Source organism: Garra rufa, chromosome 17 (assembly GCF_049309525.1).
Source record: "Garra rufa chromosome 17, GarRuf1.0, whole genome shotgun sequence".
In the NCBI taxonomy this organism is placed as follows: Eukaryota; Metazoa; Chordata; class Actinopteri; order Cypriniformes; family Cyprinidae; genus Garra; species Garra rufa.
In genome coordinates this window covers 23,071,081-23,087,192 of record NC_133377.1, presented here as the reverse complement: position 1 = coordinate 23,087,192, position 16,112 = coordinate 23,071,081, and the positions used below count along the sequence as shown (strand labels likewise).

General features: G+C 35.1%; 1 protein-coding gene across 1 annotated transcript in view; it reads left to right on the top strand.

The window, feature by feature from the left end:
* sfpq (splicing factor proline/glutamine-rich) overlaps positions 1-13,334 on the top strand; it is a 32,905-nt gene extending 19,571 nt beyond the window's left edge. The window contains exons 10-12 of the transcript XR_012340096.1: positions 11,941-11,993; positions 12,091-12,171; positions 12,852-13,334. The gene's annotated coding sequence lies outside the window, so the exon portion shown is untranslated. The remainder of the gene's footprint in view (positions 1-11,940; positions 11,994-12,090; positions 12,172-12,851) is intronic.
* Positions 13,335-16,112: the final 2,778 nt, after the last annotated feature.

The window sequence follows — 16,112 nt, the reverse complement described above, 5'->3', positions numbered from 1 at the left end:
TTTTATCCATTTATCCAGTTAGTCTCGGCTTTACATGGCATGCCCATGGACTGTACACCAGCTGTCTGAAGCATAATGGTCTCAAAGTAGCTAAAATGGCTTATTGACTAGCTTTCATTTTCCAACAGTCAGGGTGTGTTCGTTTTTATCCGTCCACCTGGAAATATTTAAGTACCCAAGCTGCTTCAGTGAGAAATACAAAGGAAGAACTAGTTGCTGGATGTGCCATCATTTCGAGGTTTGAAGAATTAAATATTGAAGAGCTATAAGACACTTTTTTTTATCAAGCAGATGATTCATCCTTGACCCTGCCATGTCGACTCCTTTGGTATGGGTTGTCTGTTTTTGGGCAGATTGAATAATGTGAGACTAATTTGCTACACAATATGATCTTCTAGCATGTAACTATTGAGTTATCAAATCTTTGTTGGAAAAACTGTTTTTTTTTGCTTCTTAACTAGTGTTGCTTCTTTACATCTTTGTGTCCCAAAATTAGTTAGTTCCAAATTTGCCATCCCTTTAATTTAAAGTAAATTTTCAAAATGTCTCTTCAAGAACCATGTTTTCAGAAAGCCAAGTACTCAATTACCAGTTTCAGCCTGAAGTTCTAGGACTGTTTTTTTTCTCAGCTGCTGTTCCTGAATCAATAGCGGACTTATGCGTGTCTAATGTACGACTCTGATAAACACGACTGTTATACCTTAGACGCGCAAGTTCGTTATTACACGAATTGTCTTTACCTTTATATTAGCGCAATGGTTTGCTTTGTGCATGCAGCCGAGAGATGTAACAGTTGTTTGCGTACAGCATTTGGAAGTTTTGAGCCGCCATTCAGTCTGTATTTAACAGTGCGATGAGGCTTGCTGCGCCAAGTCTGAAGCAATCAATCACAGAACACGAGAGAGGCTGTGCTTTTTTCATTTAGCTTATTAATAATGAAATTAAACAATTATAGGATAATATTTAAATTAATTTTAGGATATCTCGCGGCTCCCCCGGAGGATCACTGAGGCCCCCTGGTGGGTCGCGACCCCCTGGTTGGGAACCGCTGATCTAACATACATTTGACATTTCTATTGTTAGCATTACTACTGCTGGTTTTCTGATGTACATCAGCACTGTTTATAACAGAATTATGGGCAGAATCTAAAAGATTTTCACTGGATCTCACAGCAGTAACAGTGTCGCAAAATCAACTTTGGCTACCGAATAAAGCTGTTCTGGGCTTGTGCAAATTTGTTTGCGTTGCGATCCGAGCTGATAAACTGTCAGCACTGCACAGCTCAAACTTAGCAGAGTTTGGTTTCGCTTTCGTTTGCTGTTTGGCGTTTCTCATATGCAACAGAAATGACAGCGGTTATTAGTCGGACATCGCAGCCTGGACCCCTGTAATATCACAGCAAGTGTCATGCGCTTCAATGCGGCTAGTAAACAAAACTGCACACCTGTACCATTCATTAAAACGGGCACACACAGAATTCATATTTAAATAGTCATTTTGCGGTTTAATGTTTCCTAATATTAGCCCATATCGCAATTTGATTTAAGTGTAATGACTGAGTTTTGATGAATTCATCCAAACTTTGAGAAATTTCATGACATTCCAAGTTAAGCTGCAAATTTAGTTTTTATTACTGGATTCCACAATTCTGTCCAAGTTTTCCGCATCGCGAAAATGATAGGGCCCTACATATGAGACATGTCGCAGTTTTACCGTCTGGTTGGTTCAGTCTGAAATGCTGTCAAACGGTTTGTGAACACAGCAAAACTTCCTGTGTTTGCATTCTGAGCAGGGAAGAAAATTTGACTTCCAATTTGCAGCGTTAAGCAAAGCTAGCAGGCATAATTAGGTCTTGTTTAAGAAAATAGTATCGTATGGGTACGTGGGTTCAAGTACTCGCCAATACCCAAACTAGATGTTGTTGTTGTGGTATCGGAACAACTCTACAAAAAAAAAAAAAAATGCCAGTCTTAAGTAGCATGGGTATATTTGTAGCAGTGGCCAAAAATACATTGTATGGGTCAAAATTATACATTTTCTTTTGTGCCAAAAATCATTAGGATATTAAAGATAAGTAAAGATCATGTTCCATGAATATATTTTGTACATTTCCAACTGTGAATTTATCAACTTCATTTCTAAATTATATGCATTACTAACTTCATGCATTTTACATAACTTCATTTTTAACTTTAAAGGTGATTTTCTAAATATTTATTTATTTTATTTTTATTTATTTTTTTTTTTTTGCATCCTCAGATTCCAGATTTTTAAATAGTTGTATCTCGGCCAAATATTGTCCTATCCCTAACAAATCATACATCAATGAAAATGTTGGAATACACCACTTCAGACTATGTATAAATCTCAATTAAAAAAAAAATACCCTTATGACTGGTTTTGTGGCCAGGGTCACAAAGCAATAAATAATGGCAAAATTAAGTGATTAAATTTATATCTAATATCGCCAGTAGGTGGCTCCAGTCACTGTCTTAATGAGTGAGGCGTCGCCTCTCTTTCATTCAGTGATGCCGCGATCACACCGAACGCGTTTTTGCAGTTGGAAGCGCCTCTTTTGAATGGTTTTCTGTTGGCAGCGAGCGTTCTGTGCGCTGCTTATGCGTCCCGGGCACCTCGCGTTTTCGCCGCCTGCTGCGCCTCGCGTTTTTGCAGGAGCGCTCTGAGCGCCTGAAGTTGAAAAAAAATTAACTCTGAGCAGAAAAACGCCCAACGTCATTCGCGTTTTTTTTTTTTCCATTGTCCAATCGAATGAATGGAGAGGCGGGCCTTCTGTTGTGGTGACAAGTTTACCGTTGCTTAAACTCCGGAGACTGCAAGAAATGGAGGAGAAACTTTTGGTGTCTATCGTGGGTAACCCGGAGCTGTATTTTTCAGGGTTTCTGCTAATATGACAGTTTACTTAACAGCAAAAACCAAAGATTTTAGAGCGCTCGTGCTTTAATCCTTTGATTTGATTGACAGGACAGCTGTTTTGGTCATTGTCTAGCAACATAAAAAAAACGCAGTACACAGCTCTTTTTTAAAAGTCACCAAAAAACGGCAGTGCTGTGCACCTCGCGTTTTTAGAACTAAAAGACTCGTTCGGTGTGATCGGGCCCTAAGGAAGCAAACGGCTGTAGTTCACTGACTCTCCGAATCGTTCAAAGCTGCGGATTTCTTCATTAACGAAACACCAGTTCTGTTGCGGATTATCGTAGCAACCAGTAGAGTAGTGGTGCCTGAAGAAGTGGGTATACGCTTCATTCACCTGCTTTTTATTTGTAAGGTATTGTTTTCGTTATGTACTGATTCAAATCAGTAATCGATAATAATTATAACTTTACCATTACTTTGCGCGCCCTTCCTGACATGCTCTCACGTATATGAACAGGCTGGGGTGCGGGAGATGGAGCTGGTGCGGGCGCAATCGCCAAACATATTTCAAAGCAAGCCACGCCACGGTCCTGAGTGTTTTTAGCGAATATTTGCATTTATTCACACATGACTGGATGTGGTGGACTGTCATGATTTTGGCTAATGCAGGACACTACTGAATGATGCACATCAGAAGGGATTGAAGTGGATATTCGCAAAGCCGCCTGATAAAGTGGGTACTCCACTACACCACTGGTTGCAACTATTGATTTGTCGGAAATATAACAAACAATATTGTGTTTAAATATAGGCAACATTTAAAATGTAAAATGCTAACTTAATGTTACCTACAATTGTTTGGATATTCAGAGAAAACTGTTCTTGCTCGTATTTTAAACATGAAAAATAACTCGCACAGAGCATGTTTCTGTATTGAAGAGAGTTTCTTAAATAGATTTTTATGTACAGTCTTTCAATATTTGTTCTTTGCTATTAATTGCTACAAATATACTTTATAGACAATGAACAGCAGCGCGATTTTCTAAAGCAACACACTCTGGTATCCTATTATACGCGCACTGCTGGTGTGGATACAGTCAGTTTTGAGCGCAAGAGATGAGGTAATTCGATGTTGTTTGATTGTTTACAGCACTCCAATGTTCCTGTTTTATAATAAAAGCGGCATTTTGCTTGTCAGAAATACATGCTCTGTTTTTATTGGGGTAGAATTAAATGAATGGCAAAGCTCAGCATTTTGTTTGCGTACCCCCTTCCGTCACCTCACGTACCCCTAGGGGTACGCGTACCCCTGTTTGAGAACCACTGCTTTAGATCTTAGTGACACCAGTCTAATATGTGACCCTGGACAACAAAACCAGTCTTAAGTAGCACATGTGTATTTGTAGCAATAGCCAAAAATACATGGTATGGGTCAAAATTGTATTTTTCTTTTATGCCAAAAATCATTAGGATATTAAGTAAAGATCATGTTCAATTTAGATATTTTGTAAATTTCCTACCGTAAATATATCAATTTTAATTTTTGATTGGTAATATGCATTGCAAAGAACTTAATTTAGACAGTTTTAAAAGCGATTTTTTTTTTTTTTTTTTTTTTTGGCACCCTCAGGTTCCTGATTCTTAAATATTTGCATTTCGGCCAAACATGGTCCTATCCTAACAAACCATGCATTAAAGGAAAGTTTATTTATTCAGCTTTCAGATATATAAATCTCAACTTTGAAAAGTTGACACTTATGTTTTTTTTTTGGTCCAGGGTCACGTAGAGTTTTGTGAGTCTGACCACAGTTTTAAATAATTCAATTAATGTAGTCTATAATTGTAGTACAGCTGCTATTTAATTTGTTATATTAAAATGTTAGCAACTTGGCTCAGACTACATTTCCTAGATTGCATTGCATAGAATATTTTTTTTTTAAATCTTTTCTTCTTTTAAGTAATGTTGATTTAATTGAGGGATTTCTCAGTAATTCAAAATGTTGATTTAATTGAGGGATTTTTCAGTAATTCAATATGAGTATGAAATTAAAAGGAACTTTTTAGAGTTAACCAATTATTTAACAATGTTGGTAGTACTTTTTTCCCCCCTTACGATCAATTGAATCTAATTGCAGAAGCTACTTCAAGAAACAAGTTCTATACCATATGAGAACTGCTCTGGATTGTCCTTGATGTTAATAACTGGATTTTGTTTACCGTTAGAGTGGTAAATTCACAATTACAAAATACTACTTTTTGCAAACTTTGAGGAAGATCAACTGCGCTTAAGTTGCTGTGCATTGCAACTATTTATTTTGGCTAATCAAAAACAAAAAGTCAGATTATTTAAATTAACTTAAATATTCATTGTTTAGACAAAGGCTGGATGCCTGTTTAGAATCAGCAGGAGTCTTAAGAATTGAATGGGAATGATAATCTGAGTATTTATACATTTTTTTTTTTTTTTTTTTTTTAACCTTTTAACCTTTTTGATAAAAGCCTTGAATCAGTTCAAGAGAAGGATGTTCTCATTCCCACTTAAAGCACTTCTAGCTAGTTGCTTGGATAATAGCAAGAAGGAAGAGAGATAAAAATTAACTGACTTCTCAGTTTTCAAGAACACCACACCACGTCCAGGCTTGGTAAGTGCACAACGCATGATTACTTCACAGTCTGCCAAGTCCTGAAAGCAAACCATATTAAATGTGCCTGTTTTGATAGTGTTGGAGTAGTGGGGTATTGTTTTTTTTTTTTTCCTCCTCCCTCTCCAATTTAGCTCTACAGTTTACAACTATAGTTTGTTTAACCTTTAAATCTAGATGAACATTTCAGAACCCATTTAAAGGCATTGCTTGCCCTTATGTCATTCCAAACCTGTATGATCTACGCAAGTATAAAAAGGACAGCGTTTCTCAAGCACCACCAAACAGCTCCACAAGAAATGTACAGGATATTCCAACCCGTTGTGTTAAGGCATGGTCACATTAGCAATCTGTTTTTAAATCAATTGCCTACATCAAGCATCATTCTGTTGGTCAGTGCTGTGAGTTTTTTGGTAATGACACATGATCCGTCAGGAAACAGACCTTGAATAAACATTTCAACATTCATATTTAATGTTCATTGTACTGCCTAATGTGTTTGTGGAAATTTATGTTTTGGATAAATGGTTCTGGAAACTATTTTGGAAAATCTCTATTTGAAAAAGAACGCTTTTGTAACATTTGATCCAAATCGAAGATGTAAGACAATTTAATGCATAATGCTTTTACAATGCTTGATAACTATAAAGTTATTCCTTTCTTTACAAAAAGTATTTTGAATGGCAGTGTATCCAAAGTAGAAAATTCAATAAGGGATGACCAATTGAGTTTCCATCTGCTCAAGGTTGCCTCAAAATGATCCCGTTTAGATGGCTAAAAATGACAAACGTATGAAATTTTGAATAGCAATGGGAAATGTGACCACACCTTTAGTCACATGGGTTTTGGAGTAGGGATGCACCAAAATATATTCTGGGCCAAAAACAATCAATCAGGATGCATTTGGCCAAAAACTGAAAATTGGTTATTTTAAAATATTTAAATTATGTGATTGAATTATTAGCCTTTTTAATTTCATGAAATGTACCAATAAAGTAATCACAATTTTGAAATGTTTATTAAAAATAGTACAATGTTTCAGTGTTGTTGTATAACCAGCAGGAGAGCATTGTGTGAACTGAATGTAGTGACAGTATAGTGTTAGTTATTTTTTCATGATTAACAACTTGTAATTTTTTTTTTTTTTTTTTTTTTTTGCAAAAGCACAGTTTTTTTTCCAAATTAAGTAATTGTAGTATAACCAGTAAGAGTTATCAAAAATTTGGTTCAAGTTAAAATTTCTGAGCTAGTAAAAATTGAATCTGTGAATATGTTGCCAACTTTACTGAAACTTTTTCAGATGGTGATCTAACCTGTTAATTTTCACCAGTCAGGCACGGCTGAAAACCATGCCAATTTCGGCGGCAGAAATTTCGATGCGTCCCTAGTTTGGAATGACAAAAGGGTTAGTAAATGACACTTCATTTTTGGGTGAACATTTTATTTATTCCCTGCTTAAAGCTTTTGGAATAGTCTTTATATAGTGCACAATTCAAAACTAATTTTTAGGTTAAATTCTTGCTTTGATATGAACAACTTGATGATTTTCTGGAATTTCAATAGGCTAGTAGGAATTTATAAATATATCACAACATTTGCCAATTTTTTGACATCACCCTGCATGTAGATAGTACTGTATGAACTGGGACCATACATTTCCACATGCTGTTGATTGTGTGACCAGACACTATGGTTAAGACTCTTTTTCCCTTTGGCAGAATACAGTGGAAACTTGCCTTTTCAGGCTCCTGAGATTTTAGCAAGTGTGACAAGAGCTTGTCTCTGTCTGTACTGTGTATTGAGTGAATGGTGGTGCTATAGCTGAGCATTAGGGGCCAGTGTCCAGCTTACCCACAGACTCCAGCAGTTGGTAACATTGAGGATTAGTTCTGCAGATCAGTGGACAGTTGAGCCTGGACTTATTTGCATCAAGAGGTATGCTTGCATATCACCGGAAAAGGTAAGTGATCTTGTCTTTTGTTCCATGCAAATAAAGTACTACTTTCATCAGCCGTGTTGAAATACTACCAGGGTTCTGGCATCACACTCCTGAAAATGGATTCACGGTGCAGAAATTGTTTCTGTAAGCAATATCTAAAATGTGTTTGGTACTTTGGCTCCCTCTGTGTGTATTTCAGCTGCTCTGTAATGTCTTCCACGCAGTAGCTGTCTTTGAGGACAGCAGCAGCATCACTACTTCACCAGGCATCATGTATTTAAGCACCTCACACTAATAAAATTCAAGGACTTCTTTAGTGGGGTCGTGGCTTTCTATTGACTTCATGTACCGTGATTTTCTTTCTGCTTAGGCAGGGATGAACAAAATATGGTCTGTTTATGGTGACCTTGAATCAGAATGGAAATGTTCAGAAAAAGCTTTTTTTCAGTCCACTATTTGCTTTTTTTGTTTGTTTGTTTTTTTCAGTCCACTACTTAGAAAGCCCCTTCTGTGGGGCTTTCTAAACATGATTTTATATTTTCTCCAGAACTTATCCTTTTTACATGATTTGAGCTCAAGCAGCAAAATCTGTGATGTAATTGTTTTGTTGCTTTATATACAAAAACTGAAAAGGTTGGGGGGGAATTCTTTTTTTTTTTTTTTTTTTTTTTTTTTTTTTTTTTTCCCCCCCATGTGCTCACCAAGGCATGTGAAAAATACAATGGTAATGTAAAATTAGTAAGATTTAAAATATTCCATTTTACTATATTCAGCAAAGCTGAATTTTCCAGTCGTTACTCCAATCTTCAGTGTCACATGATCCTTCAGGAATCATTCTAATATGCTGATTTGGTGCTTATGAAATGTCTTGGGTTAAAATGTTTTGCTGTCTAATATTTTTGTGGAGTCAGTGATACATTTTTGGTTACACTTTTATTTTAAGGTATTCTTGCTGTGATTATACAAAGTGCTAGGGCTGCCACAGTTTCTCAATTCAATTTGAATACTCTATTTTAAAAAAATCCCAGATTACTTATGTATACTTAAATCCATTTAAAAATCATAAGGCATAATGTTATTGTGAATTCACAAATTCTACCATTTAATTAGATATGTAGATGTAATATGCCATTTAATGATTTACATGTGTTTAGGTTATGTATGTGCATGTCAGAGTGGCTCTGTTCACAGTAAATACTGTCGCAAACTCCATCTCGGCATATTGATGCGAGTTTGAGTTTATTATAACGTTCATCTCGGAACACAACGTGTGCCATTTCATCAGATTTGATGGGTAAATAATTTACAAACTTACACAAACACAAAATACATCAATATCTTTCTCAATATCCTAACAGTTCATTGCAGTTTCAAAATAAAAGCCCAAACCCTCACTCTTGAGTTTACCAGTGGTGGAGGAAGTACTTAAGTTTAGTACTTAAGTAAAAGTACAACTACCCTACAAAATATATACTTAAGTAAAAGTATAATTACTACATCAACATCTTAAGTAAAAGTCCTAAGTACATACATTTAAATTTACTTTAAAGCATTTTTTTAAGTAAAAGTATTTTAAGTAAAATGTTTGAAACAAATATTATACTGGTGTGATATTTTTATGTTGACATCCGTTTTTCTATAACAGTCATAGCACCATATCATAGCAAGTTAGTAACTTTAAATATTAATAACTAGCATTGCATGTCTTACCTCTATATGTTTCTTCAAATTTGAAGGGGGGTTTTTAAACGCTAACAATTTTTTGCGTTGAGGTAGGCACTTGACACATTGAAAACGCCAGGAGTCATTCTTTGAACCTTTAAATTCAAATAACTTGCTTAAATAAGGCCAGGGGTGTCTCTCAGAAGCAGAGATACAGGGCACAGGCTCAAGCTCAGTCGACGTTGTTGGCTCTTCGTCCATGTTTGATATTTGGTGTCCTTTTCTTCGATTTACAACAGTTCCGCTTGTGTTGTTTCAAAACGCGCGCTCACTATTTTTCGGCTTGAGTTCTTTGACCAATCAGATCTCCGATCTGTTTCAACGTGCATTGGCCAGCAACGCCAAAACGTCAGTCGACCAAAAAAATTTTATGCAAGATTCGGAAGGATGTAACGACACGCATTTTAATAATGTAGTGGAGTACAAAGTACAGATAATTGCTGAAAAATCTACTTGAGTAAAAGTAAAAGTATGCATTATTTTTTTTTTACTTAAGTAAAGTATAGATACGTAAAAATTTACTTAAGTACAGTACAAATACTTCGTTACATTCCACCACTGGAGTTTACACATTTCGATGTCCACATATTCAAGAAATTAGTGGCTGTGTAGCATTTCTGTCAGAAAGAAATGGCCAAATATTAAAGATTATGTAGACATTTGAATTGAATGTTTAGTCAATATTAAACAAGGATTATATTACGCAGTAAAGTTTACGCATTGTAACAAATGCCTGCAGAGGGCATGTAATGTATGTTAGCTGTATTGTTTATAATACATTATGTATTTGTTTACAGTTTTGTTAGCCATTATTACTTGCATTTAATACTTTATTTGAATTAGTCTTGCCTTGTTGCTGTTATACATGTTTAAATCTGCAGTCCATAACTTTTTTTTGTGCTCAATTTGTATAAGCGAGTACAACATGAATCAGTTTTTTGAACCATGTTTTTGGCACAATTTATATTGACTATTTTAGACTTGTTCTGGTAGGAACCGCTGCATAGTAGCCCAGTTCCTATGTGATTCTTCATAGACATAACAGAGAGAAGTAGCTCCAGCTACAGTGTTCTTCCGCGAGACGCATACATTTGTTTATTACCTGCTAGAGGACTACAGCTTAAGGTAATTTTAAAGGCTATTGTTTGCTTGGGCCTATTTTTATTACTACAAAATTATTATCCAAGTACTCGATTAATCATCAGAATAATCGACAGATTACTTGATTAACAAAATAATCGTTAGTGACAGCCTGACGAAGTACTGAGTAATATTTATTAATGTACTTACTGTAAGGTAAGGATTAGGATTTGTTGCTTGTAATTGTGTAATTTACTGTTATTACTATAGTATAAGTACATCTAACATGTCACTTAAATATTTTTTTTTTTCAGGATTCTTTGGATAGTTCAAAAGAACAGCATGTATTTCAAATAGAATTTTAAAATGTACAAAAAATAACATCTTTATTAACTTGCCAGTTTTTAGCAGTTACCCTAGTTTTGCTTTGATTTCGGCTAATGTTCATATAGCAATTTCCATTCATTCAGTTTTGACAAGTGCTTTTTTTCCTAACGGCAGGCGTGTTATAGATGCCACAATTACACTGCAGACTTTGCAACTCATACCCTCCATTCTCGTCCGTGCTTAGACCTTGTCTATCAACTGTTCTGGTCTGCACCAAATCTGTTGTAGTTTGCAACAAACCTCTGTATTGGATAGCCTTTAAGTTTGCTGTCTTGTCTTGATGTTGCAAAAATGTATTTATGACAGTGTAAATAGTTATTCTTTCTCTCTCCTTTTCTCACTCTCAATCCTGGCAGTCTAACTAGTCTGTTTGCTCCATAACTACATGGATATTACAGTAATGCTGCCTCCACTCTTTACAAACTTCCCTATGTGGACTGGGGTGGGAAATACTCTGGGTAATGACACTCTACTTTAAAGTATATTTATTTGGTGTTTTCTCAAAATCCACTGTGATCGTTTATTCACTCAAATATTGCACTCATCATACCAGTGACTCGTTCTCCAGCAGTGTATCACAGCCATGTTACTGAACAAACTGTATTAATGGTGCCTTAAATTCACTGAGTGTGTGCGTGCTCCTGTGGATGATCGGAGTGCTTCTGTACAACATATTTTATAGTGCTGGATCAGCATTTTGACTCTCTGGGTGTGTGTACATGTCTGTTTATCTGCACTGTGATCCATTCATCTTGGCCCCAATCTGTCATTTTGATAATCCCAGTATGGGCCACAAGTTTTTTAGCAATATGGAGTGTGATGCCAGAACTAACCTTGTGACCTAGCTGCTGCCTCAGAGAGGCAGATCTTTAGCACAACATCTATATCTTTTAGAAATTTGGGATTGTGTTTGAGGTGTTGTCTGTATGGAGTTCAAGTGTCATTGACCTTGTCAGTTAGTGAGCTGTACAGCGAATGTAACAGTGTTTCTGCATGAGATTAGGTGATATTTACTCCCGAGCTGTATATTTAAAAAAACAAAGTGAATTAGCTTTAACTACAGTATATCTAACCATTATGTGCTTGAGTAGTTTCCATATTTTCTTTTTGGAAAGAGAACTGAAGTAGTTATAATTTATTTTTTTTTAAAAAAAGAGCTACTGAAACATTTAAGTGTTTCCAAAATGTTATTGTTAATGATAAAAGCCTGATGTAAGTCAGTCATGTAAAGCAGTTTAGGTAGGTCTCTTTATACTGGTTTACTTCTGTATCTCACTGTCTTTCTCTCACTGCAGGGGCCTCGGGTGATTGAAGGAGGTTAAGCAGCATCATACGCCTTGAAATATGGGTAAGCATTCACCAAACACTTCACTATGACAAGCAAATCAAGGTCCTACATGTGTTTGTGTGATGGAGTAAAAAGGCTTTTTGTTTTGTTTCTTTAGGTCAACTAAGGAACCTTGTTCTCTCAGCATCCGAGCACTATCAGCATGAAATGTTCCTGTACAGTGGACAATAATGTGCAGGTCTGTGAAATCATTTAAAGGATTGGTTCACTCCAGAATTAAAATTCAGAATTCATATACTTTATAACCACACATTTTTGAAGATGGTTGATTTGTTTTGCTAGACACAACCCTTCCTTGGCTGGGATTGTGTTGAGCCCTTCATTGAAACTACAATTTGGTCCTTCAACCCATTGGCTCCCTTTAAAGTCCGCTACATGTAGAAAAATCATGTAAAGTTTTTCTCAAAAAACCTTAACTTGGCATGTGAGTGAATAAATTATCAGCGTATTTTAAATCTGGAGTGAACTAATCATTTTTATAAGAAATTTTGATATTAAGTGATAATGTGTCCAATTGTTTTGTTATAATCTGGGTTCGTACAAGGTGCTTAAAGTTTTTGAATTGGACTTTTGGAAATTTAAGGCCTGGGAAAACCCTTGAAAATGGCAATATTCCTGAAGAGGTACTTGAAAAGTGCTTAAATTATTTAAGCAGGACTCTGAAGTCCTTGAAAATGAAAATAAGTAGTTCTTGAAATGTCCTTGATTTTATTTTGCAGTATCTGTACGAACCCTGCATAATATATAAGAAAAGGCTTCTTTGTGTTCATCTTACTATTTTTAATCAAAGATGAGATCACTTATGCAACTAGATGACTAATTTTTAACTCTTATTCTCTTTCTGTTTGTCTTATATAGTCCTGTTGGAGTGTGACACGTGACGCGGCAGCTTGGGAAATCTTGAGTGCAGGACTGAATGCATCATGAATATATCCTATTTTTAAATAAAATATGTGAAGATCTTATGTCTGGTTGTTGGGAACATTTTTTGAGATGAAACCATTGCATTTTATCTGCAACTGCAGAGCCTCGACTAAGTAGCTGACTATGTATGTTTCAGAATATTTGCTAAATATTTCATATTTAATATTTTGGTTTAGTATAACTTGATGTCTATCCATTACACTTACTGGTAAGATTTAAAAAGAGCTGTTTAAGAGCTTATTCTGTAGGACTGTAAACACAGACAGCCCTCTGTAACCCAGTAGCACCCAGCTGCTGTCCAGTATCAATTAAGGTCAAGGTGCTATGTTTCTCTTGTTTTATCACTGTTGTGTCCTATTGGCTGACAGCTACTTCTGGAAATTGTTCAAAAAGAAAAATAAACCTGCAGTCTGAGAAGTGTGGTGCAGTAAATGTGGGTTAGGGTTGTTTGGCAAGTGTTTTTGACATACACACAGGAAGATTTTCACAGATTGTTAGTGTTACTAATTTTTTAATGAAATAAAATTACATTTCAGAATGATAAGTTTTTGAAAATGACTGCTTAACCATAATTTACTAACATGTGGGACAGGTAACGGGTACTAGGTAAATTCCTAGTAAATGCTAGTACAAATTTAAATAAACAGCAAGTGGCACATTTAAATGAGAAAATTAAATTTAGTGTTTTCTTTTAAAACCTACTACAATAATCTTATAACTGCAATATTTTAAGTATACTTTGATTTATGAGTGTTCAGGTTTGGGCCTTGTTCTTTTTAGGTTAAGTTTGAATAATATACTACTAAAACATTCAATTTACTTTAAATGGATCTTTAGAACTACATATCAGTATTTATTTTCAAAATTTGGGATTTGAGATAGTGATTCAAATCCCCATGTTCCAGGATATCTCAGAAATGCTTTTTGCATGCTGTAAGATGACAACGGAACGAGGGAAAGGGAGACAGGGAGGGAGAATTTGGTGGTGTGCGACCAATGGGCTTGCCTGATGTATTTTTAATGCACATGAATGATTGATCACTGTATGTGGACACATGCTCCCCCGAGGGGCGGCTGCAGTCTGTCTGGTGCTGTCGGTGCAGATATGAGTACGACCAGGGGACCTTCTGGACTGAGCATGAACACTGTGGAGTTAAAGCATCAGTGGGCAATGCAGAGAAACCGCACTCTGGTCCAGACGTACCTGCTCTCCAGTTCTGTGCTTCCACTTCCTGGCTCACGGAGCAGAGATGATTTCAGACTTCCATCATTGTCCAGATCAACACATGGTCGGACCACCACGGTGCCTCTCAAGTAAGCTGATATCTGGCGCCTCGAAGCCTGGGGTTCAGCATCAGTGATAGAGAATTGGTTACTGCATGTGATATTACAAATACACTGTAAAAAAATAAGGCAGAGGAAAATTTTTATTTTTAACTTTTATAGGATTTTGTATTTAGAATATTTAAGCATGTATAATTGAAGAAAAAAAATATTTAAGAGAACTTTTTTTTTTATTGAAAAGTTAAATATTTACTGCAACACAATCCTCAGAGTGGTTTAAGTTTGTCGGGGTTTGCATTAAACTTCAAACCTGTATAAATGTGAATGCAGATACAGCTCTTTATCAGCCAGTAATAGGAAGTGTCAAACCTGCTATGCACAATGGAGAATGCTTTAGAAACCTGAGAAACATTCCTCTTGCATGGCAACACACCCAAACCGTTCACGGGGGAAAAACAACAGCTATATTACACAGATTATCCAATGACAGCAGCCAATGTTTCCAGTGTTTCTCAAGCTGTACAATATATGCTGTGCTGGCCATTTTATGAAAGAAATCTATATGGGCCATTCTACAGAATTAGTCCCAAGTCAGTGTTGGAAATGTCTTTAATTAGAAGGGTTATATCGACCTATTAATATTTTGCTTACATCTATATTGGAAAAATATGATATATGTATTTTTTTTTTTAACTTAATATTATATTTCAAGTGTAATTTGAGATTTGTTGTATTTTGAATCCAATTTTGCTGTGTAAAAGGCAAAAAATTGAACATACTGATTTTAAAGTTAAGGATTCGTTAGTTTGAATATACATTGAACCAAAAACTATCATAACATCTTAGTTGATAATTCAGTATACTTTATTGTTAACAAAACATCTCATGTTTCAGTTGTTTTTACTTGCATACTAAAACATACTAAAATAATAATAAAAAAATGACATACATAAAATTGTTTATTTCCTCCAAATAAAGGATTATGTGTTCCCTGTTGTCACTACTGAAACAATGACCTGTTTCGGTCGTGACTGTTTTGGTAAAGATAATATTATGGAAAAATAACAAAAAACAAAGATGTCACTTTTGAAACTCCACCAAATGTTTCGGTAGTGACAATTTTAGATACTATTGGTTAGCTAGCACAGTTCTGAACAGCTGTATGGATATAAAAATTAAATGTTACAGAATAACTCCCAAAAAGTGTGCTTAATTGCAGAAAAATCTCACACCTTGTATCATTTTTTTTTTTTTTTTTTTTACTTTTTAAAAGAATCAAAAAGATCATTTTAAGAACAACAATGGAACAAAATATACACAAATAATTTTAATATAACTTTCATAAGTTGAAATTTAGGGGTTAGGGTTCAGAACAGCCACCTCCCAATTGTAAGTACCTAATAAATTATGATTTTATATATTTTAAGCTTACTGTTATTTTAAATATTATTGTGGATTTCAGTAAACATTAAAAGGATCTTAGAATACATCTAAAATTTGAATACTTAAATGCTTTTTAAATGTAGTTTTTGAATGATAACCCATAAATGATTGATATCATAACAGTTCCAAATGGTTTAATGAATTTTGTCTTGTGTATCTGAACTGACAGTTCAATTGGTATTTCAAAGTTATAAACACACACACACACACACACACACACACACACACACACACACACACGCATATATATATATATATATATATATATATATATATATATATATATATATATATATAATTCTAATAAGCTGATTTGTTCCTCAAGAAACATTTGTTGAAAATAGCTCATTTGAAATCCTTTATAACATGTTCTTTACTGTCAACTTGATTTGATCAATTAACTTAATTTTAAACACCCTTTCTATAATAATTATGAATTTCTTTCTTTCTATCTCCTCTGACCTTAAA